Here is an 8,448-nt window from a genome sequence, read left to right on the forward strand (position 1 = left end):
CAGATATTAAATAGTGAGTCAGGAGTTCCCATTGTGGCTCAGCGGTAACAAACTCAACTGGTGTTCAGATCTGGGCAAGTGGTATCTGATATCCACGAAGACACGGGTTCCATCCCTGGCCTCACACAGTGGGTTAAAGATCCGATGTTGCCGTGAGTTGCAGTGTAGGTCACAGATGTAGGTCGGATTTGGCATTGCTGTGGCTGTGGTGTAGGCCAGCAGCTATAGCTCCAATTTGACCCCTAGCCTGGGAATTTGCATATGCCACACCTGTGGCCCTAAAAAGCCAAAAAAAAAAAAAAAGGGAACCAGTATTGGTTTTGTTATTGAACCAAGTGTCTTTGGGCTAGGGACTCATTATATGATTTCCTACAAGGGCCAGAATTGGCTTCAGGGTATGGATGGAGCAGAGACTTACAGACAGAAACAAGTTCAAGAAGTCCTCCCTGGAGAAGGTAAGCTGGCAAGTCAGGAAGTCTTTGACATATGCAATGGTTTCTTTATGTCTTCAACAACAATGATACATGAGCTTCTAGATAGGGAGATGAAGGGTATATTTTTCAGAAGGTGCAACCGCTAGGTACTTTGCCGTATACATATGCTTTCTAATGAATACAGTAAAAACCATATAAAGTCCAAGCCATTCTTAAGTATATTCAACAACCATTTATTGAGCATCTACTACATTCAAGGAATAGTTTTAGGAATTGAAGCTGCGGAAATGAAAAAGACAGAGTCTTGAGCAATTACAACAATGTGGTAAGTACTATAATGAGATGTTAAAGCACAAAGAGAGATCAGAGAGGAAGGATGCTCATTCACTGAAAGCAAGTGGAAGAATGCTTCTGAACTGATTCTTAAAAGACAGGGAAGTCTGTTGTTTTAAGCTGATAAATCCAGGGGTAATTTGTTACACAGCAATAGAGAACTACTACAGGGCCTTATGGAGACTCTACCAGCAGCACAAATAGGAGACCACGGAGAACACTGGTCACCGAGACTCCTTCATGACATATGCTGTAGGTCACACTCTAAATCTCTTCCTACTGTTAATCTCACATATTCTTAGGCTCACCTGATCCACGATGGAAGTAGAAAGTGAGATGGGATGAGATTGATGCTGGTGATGGAGGAAGCAACACAACCTCAGTCTTGCCTGATATCCTCTGCAGAGGAATCTAGGTTGGATGGTGTTCAGATCTGGGCAAGTGGTCAGCTAGTGTCAAGTGTCAGGGCTTGGTCAGGACCTGGTCAAATGATTACTCAGAGGGACCGGGAGTGGCAGGAGCCTGAGGATGAGCCAATGCTGTAACTAAGAGAGCAATAACCATGAAAACTAGAAAAACCGAAAGTGCTGTCAGTTCCAAGGAGTGATTATACAACCCCAAGTGAGGGACCATGTCAAAAGTTAAGTTTTTCTGGTTTTCATGATCCATACAGGTAGATGGAGGGACAGAGTGGACCACACAGGCAAGATGGTCACATGATCACTCAGGACAAAAGTGGTGAGCAGGGCTACATGGTTCAGACTTGCTGGGTGGTCCTTGGTGTGGGTGCCAGCCTGGCTAAAGAGGCATCAGATCAGGACAAATTGTATTATAACTGTTCCACCCCAATTTCTGTTACAATAGGTTGAAAAATGATCTTCCTAGCAAATGAAAACATCTACAAAAGGCATGGAAACTAACCATTTTCTATTTAAATTGGGAGTAACAACAGGATCAGGATGGCATTTCTGTCCAATAATACTCTCATGATATGATGGATGAGTTTCCAGAAGCCATTCTAGGTAAATAATTCCTTGCCTCTATTCTCGATTCTCTTTATCCTGGCTATTTACTTGAACTTCAGGATATCCCCTTTTTGCCCTTTATACTAGGAGTCCAGAAAGAGAAGACAGGAAAATGTGATCGTGTACCATGACACAGCAAGGACTTTAGGCTGGCAACCAAAAAGAAGTGTACAGCGCTGAACACTTTCCTGGGTAGAACTGATTCCATAATTTGTGGGGCCCAGGGCAAAACGAAAATGCAGATCCCCTTGTTTAAAATTCTGAAGAATTTCAAGACGGCAACAAGAGAGCATTGAACCAGGTGTGGGGCCCTTATAAATGCAGGGCCCCAGAAAACTGCACAAGCCACACACCCGGGAAGCTGGCCCCACCTTCAGGGACAGTACAGTTTGGTCCTTTCGTACAGCTTTAGAGTCGGAGCTGGGTCCAAATCCCATCTTTGCCCCTCATTAATTATGTGGTCAGAAGCAATTTATTTAGCTTTTCCATGCTTCCAAGAGGTTGTATGGTTGTAATCCAGCCTTGTGAAGATTAAATGGAATAATGAACATTTCTACAATGCTTAGCCCAGAATAGGCACTCAACAAGTGGTAGCTATACTCTTACTGTTCAATGAAATGTACAGGTAATTCTCAAAGGGGTGGGTTTAAGAAATGAACTGCTGAATTGCTATTAAGGATATGAAAGAAGAAAATGGTATTTTAGGACAACTAAAATAATGATGCAGATAGGGAAGGGCAAATCTTTTGCTTGACTCTTCTGCCTTTTCAGACCTCTTTCCTATTTCTCTTCTTCCTTCTACTTCCAATGCCTTTACTGTGGATAAGAAATGGAGACAGATCTACCTGCTGTCTCCATTTCTTACCCACATTTCATGCTCCAATTGTCTTTAATCTGGCATTTTATACCCCTACGGTCATTCCTCATGGAACTGAAGTATCATTTTCGGAAAGAACCCCCTGTGTACTAAGTATAATGGAACATTTCCCACTTTTTCTGTAAAATTGCACGCTGCTGACCAGTTCCTCTCTTCGCTTGACTTCTGTGGTGCTACACCCTCATGGCTAACAGCCTGTCTAATCCGCCTTGCATCTATCAGGTATACAAATAAATGGTCGTAGAGAGAATGCATTTGTTGGGTGAATAAATTAGACGGGCTTTTTTTTTTTTTTTTTTTTTTACTTCTCCGATAGTCCTTATTTTTCACCATACTGACCTCCTTTCTTCTTCCCCCTCCCTGAATGTGGGCAATCTCCATGCTTCAGCCTTGGTCCTCTATCCCTCTATCTCCATGCTGCTACACCGCTAAGAACTAAGTGGGAACTAAGCTAATCACATGGCTTCACTTATCACCCACATATAAGACTCCTCTCTCTGGTCCCCCCAGCCCCCTCCCCCCAAATATTTAGGGGATGCATCCACTTATAAATTCCAATATCACAAGAGGGAGTTCCTGTCATGGCACAGTGGAAACGAATCCAACTAGGAACCATGAGGTTGTGGGTTCAGTCCCTGGCCTTGCTCAGTGGGTTAAGGATCCGGTGCTGCTGTGAGCTGTGGTGTAGGTTGCAGACGCAGCTCGGATCTGGCGCTGCTGTGGCTGTAGCCGTGGCCAGTGGCTACAGCTCTGATTAGACCCCTAGCCTGGGAACATCTATATGCCACAGGCGTGGCCCTAAAGAGACAAAAAACAAAACAAAACAAAACAAACAAAAAACTAATATCACCACAAGATATATAGCACTTAGCTTTTTCTCTTCTCCCCTGAATTGGCTTTTCTTTCTATCTGTCCTATCTCTGTTGATCTTGGCACCCAAGTTCAAGGCTACAGTTGATTCCTCCTTATTTCTTGTCCTCCGTATCTATCAGTCCTAGAGCCCTGTTGATGTTTCTTTTATAATACTTATTTTCACTGCCATCACCCTAATTTAATTCCTTATCCCCTCATACTTAAACTATTCAATAACCTGCTAACTGGTTGTATGGTTCTCTATCCCTACTAAAGTTTATGCTCCACATTGTTGTTGAAAATCTTCTTAAAATACTACTTTTTATAACCCCACACATCCCTAACCAAACATCTTCAGACTTTCCATCATACAGAATAAAGTCATTCCTTAGTTCCGCATTTAATACCCGTTAAAATCCGGCTTCAACAAACGCCTCCAATCTTACTTCTCTAGTTTAACTTTCCGATCTTGCCAGACTGGTCAAGCTCATCAACTGATCCCGGAAAACTTTCTTCCGTGTTCTTGTCCTGTGGTGTTTTGTTGTTGTGGTTGTGGTTGTGGTGGTTGTTTTGGCGGAGCCCCATGATATGTGGAAATTCCAGATCAGGGATTGAACCAGCGTCACAGCAGCAACCTGAGCTGCTGAGGTGACAACATCAGATCCTTAACCTGCTGTGCCATGAGGGAACTCCCACAGTCCTGTGTTTTCTGAACATTATTATTCCTGTCTAGAAAGCCCTTCCACTTTCCTTTATATAACAAAATTCGCCATGTCTCTGAAAAAAAAGCCTTCCTAGACAATCATAGCCCATGGTGATCTTTCTCTTTCTTCAACTCCTATAATATACCATGTGTTTAGCACTTTGAAAATTTAGTGAAGTACTGCTTTATGTTTAATCTTCACAAGCGTATGAAGAGGTGGCATTATTACAGATGAAGAAACAAAGTCAAATAACACACCCAAATCAGGCGGCAAGTCATGGATAGAACTGGGATCAGAATCCTTGCTTAGCTGAGAATAATCCTCAGACTACGCCACCTCTCTCATTTTCCTGTCTCCAAAGCACAAACACAGCACAGTATTTACACACAAGCAGGTGCTCAGTAAACATGCTGATTGAGAAGACTGCTTAAATAGCACCCATGATTCTCCAGCACTCACAGAATTGTCAATCTCAGCAGAGCACATCAGGCATAGCCCCCCAGTGTCACCTTCTTTACCCGGATTGATCTGTAAGAGAGCTCAAGACCGGGGATTTGCCAAAAATTCACCACAATCCATTCTAAAAATAAGTTTTGGTTTGAGCAAAGCTAAACGCCTTTATCTGAGTCAGACAATAGATGAGTTTGAGGGGTGAGGTCTCCTTTACCACCTCTGGGCCCATCTTTGCTCAGTTTCTGAATGGTCAGGAGGTGAAAACAGGCTGGCTAGTTAATGGCTTACGAAATAAAATGGACTATTTATAGTTCTAGAGGTGGATGCTAAGGCAGCAGAACAGGATTTTCTCTCTGCTCTGGTAGCTGAGACCTCAGTAAGAGAAGCCTAGCAAAAGTGAGTCATGAGTGGAAACTGGATCAAAATAGGCCAGCAGTAAAGAGGGCGAAAGAACAGAAAGGAGGTATTGGAAATATTCTATTGAGAAGACAGTGCTGTCCTTTCCTGCACAGGCCTGCTCTACACAATGGGCTCCCCCATCTCTCCATGAGTCATGATCTCAGTCTTGAACTGCTTGTCCTGACCCACATACCAGTCCAGATCCTTCCAGCTTCTGATCTGATTAGCTCGTTTCCCAAGGTCTCACAGATCTGATCTTGCAGACTTGACATTTGGCAAGGCTTCCCTCACTGTATGGTTTAGGCTTGCCCTCCTGGGATGATGCCTCTAGTGCACACCTATGCCCGGTTTTCCAGCCCTCTATCTTGGAGCCACCGTAAACCACCCCTTTCCCATCTCCATATGGTTGGACCGTTCTTGGAAAGATGTGAGTGACACAGACCAGAAGTGAATCTCAAATAAATAAATAAATAAATAAATAAATAAATAAATAAATAAAAAAAAAAAAACAAGGAGAAAATGTGGGAGAACAAGATAGAAACTATCCCTGGAAAATGTGGTGGGAATTGATATTCTAGGTTACTGTATTGAGAAAGGAAAAAGGCCACGGCTGCAACATAAAGCCACGGCCTTGAGATACCAAACTGTTTTAAGTGTCTATATTCAGTGTCCTCTGCTTTGGCTGCCCTTCCTGTTCTTCCTGATCTTCTCTACCAGGCGAACTCCTATTCATCCTTGAAGACCTTACTTACACGTATTTTTCTCTGGAAAGCCTTCCCTGATCCTCTCAAACAGCTAATTGTTCCCTCCTCTGTGCTTCCACAGCTCTTTATAGACACATCTATTATGCTGTTATCACTTTTACTGGCAACTTTATTTCCATCTCTCCCACTACTTCTTTGAGAACAAGGACTAATTATCTTATTCATCTTTGCATCCCCAGGACCTAGCGGAGTGCCTGGCATAGAGCAAGTGTTTGTGGTTGTGTGATAAAAGACATCAAGAGCAACATGAAAGGGCAATTTGCACTTCACTTGCACAAATCAAATTGGTTTCTGGTACTTTTCATGTGTACTCACGTTTTTCCTTGCTTTAGAAGAAAAGACTTTAGATCCATAAAAGAAATTCTATTGATATCACTGGCACATTAGCCATTTTTTTTTTACTTAATGAATTTTATTACATTAGCCAATTTTTCATCTGCCCTGGTAATAGAAACACCCCCAACCCCAACCCCCACTTCACATACACACACACTTCCTCCAAGAAGCTCCCAGGGCAAGCTTAATATTAGTGGCACATGGCCCATCCTACCATTTCTATTGTAGTGAAAGCTAAATTACACTGTAAGCCTAAAGCTGCCACCAATCTTAGTGAACTGGTGGTGGTGGGGGGGGGGTGGCGGTGGATAATTAAAAGAACACACTTCTGTAGCAGGCCTAGGAGGAGGGTGAGGGAGTAAAATGAATTTAAACCTGGCCTTTTAAGAAATCTGTTAGAAACTCACGCAGAACAGCCGCTTCCTCTGGACATGACAGACCTGATCCAGGTGTCCAGCTGTGACATTTTCCCATGAATGTCAAGTCATCACCCAGCACAGAAAATAAGGGGCCAGTGCCTTTCTTGGGCATCTCTCCTTCCCCATACTGGCAAATCTTGGAGTCTGCTTTTCCTTTAGGGGATTGTCCGCCGACAATCCCCGCGTCCCTTGGCCGATGTCTCCTAAGCACCACTCTTGCCTTCGTCCCACTGGGGCCCCAGCTTGACTTCGGGTCAATAGTGCCGGGGTCTGGGCTGTCAGGCCGCGGCTGGAGAGGGGGCGCCGAGGTCAGGCCCGACTCTGGGGTCTCCTCGCACCCTGCGGGATGCGCGGAGGAGACGCAGGCCGCGCAAGGCCACGGGCTGCAGAGGCCCAGGCCTCTGGGCGGGAGGGGCTCGGCCCCCCGAGAAACCGTGTGAGTGCCGGTACTCCAGCCGGTTCCCCGTAGCCTCCCGCGAGCCCCGGCCCCGAAGCTGCCCCGCAGCCCTCCCTGAGACTGGGTCCGGCCCCCGGGCGTGCTGCGGCGGGTCGATCCGCCGGCTCGGGCTGCTCGGCCCTCGCGCGGGCCCCACGCCGCGGATCCCGGGTCAGGCCGCCGTCCGCCTGCCTGCCGGAGCCCACGGCAGTGCCCCGCCCCGCCCCGTGCGGCCCGGCCCAGCGGTGACAGCTGGGTGCCCAAAGGGTTAAGCCGGCAGCGCAGCGGCCCGAGTGCCCCGCGCGTTGCCAGTCCGCCGTGAGCCGGCCCCAGCGCGCACGCGCCCGCCCGTTACCTGCGGTCGCGTTCGCGCTCCTCCTCCACCTGGCCGCTCTCTCCCGGGGGCCGCCCCTCAGCCCGCCCCCTCGGCTCGGCGCCGCGCACCCTGCTGGCTACTCGGCCAAGGCCCGGGGAGGAGGAGCGTGGGGCGATTACCATATATTAGCATACCAACGTGCATCACGTGGCTTCTCCAGCCAATGGTCACTCTAGAAAGGCGGGGATTGGGCTGAACACGCCCAGGTGCTGCCCTGAACCGGTGGCCATGGCAACGGGTGAGGGGGGTGGGGAAGCACAGAGCATCGCTCCTACCTGAGATACGTGTGGAGGCATCTGCATATTTCCCACCTCGCGGAAGGAGATAGACTGAATTTGGTTCCCCCCAGAGGAACTGAGATTCAGCAAACATTTATACATTTGCCACATGTTTAACACTTTTCTACAGAATAGGATTCTCGAGATGACCCTGTGATGTTTAACCCCACTTGATAGAAGGGAAAGAGGAGGCTCAGAGAAGGTAGGCCACTCACCCTAGGTCACACACCCACACTAAATGACAAAAGTGGAGATCTGAGCCCATTTCTGACTTGGGGCTCGGGTCGCTCCTGAGTTAGTTTCTCCACCAGGGGTCTCCTAGCACCTCCTCACAATTCCAGGTACACCAAGCCGCTGAGAAAATCCTCATAGACACTCTGTACGTGCTTTAGTGTTTCCTCACGATGACCTTTGAAGTTAGTAGGCAGAACAATTATGCTTATATTGCAGATGAGGCGAAATGAGGCTCAGAGAGGTGATGGTGCCCTGCCTTTTGTTAAACAGCTATTAAGAGCCTAGTGCTTAACTACTGTGATTTACACTCAAGCCTGCTAGTTGTAAATTTTTAAATTCAATCTTCTCAACGTGGTGGTATTGCTATAACTGTTTTACACAGTAAGAAACTGAAGTTTGGGGAATTTAAGAAGATTTCCCAAGGTTACACAGCTAAGAAGTAGAAGATGGGAGTTCAAATCCGGGCTTATGTGGCTCCCAAGCTAGTCTCATGGAGTCTCACTGTAACAGGTTAATTTAATTTAGACT

The 8,448-nt window shown here is 46.4% G+C and overlaps 1 protein-coding gene across 2 annotated transcripts in view; it reads right to left on the reverse strand.

Annotated features, from left to right (window-relative positions):
• The window catches only part of PHC2 (polyhomeotic homolog 2), a 111,534-nt gene extending 104,066 nt beyond the window's left edge, over positions 1-7,468 (reverse strand). Inside the window, exon 1 of one of the 2 annotated variants that reach the window (XM_047793152.1) lies at positions 7,388-7,468. The gene's annotated coding sequence lies outside the window, so the exon portion shown is untranslated. The remainder of the gene's footprint in view (positions 1-7,387) is intronic. The other variant, XM_047793153.1, reaches the window with a different exon arrangement.
• Positions 7,469-8,448: the final 980 nt, after the last annotated feature.

Source organism: Phacochoerus africanus, chromosome 8 (assembly GCF_016906955.1).
Source record: "Phacochoerus africanus isolate WHEZ1 chromosome 8, ROS_Pafr_v1, whole genome shotgun sequence".
Taxonomy (NCBI): domain Eukaryota; kingdom Metazoa; phylum Chordata; class Mammalia; order Artiodactyla; family Suidae; genus Phacochoerus; species Phacochoerus africanus.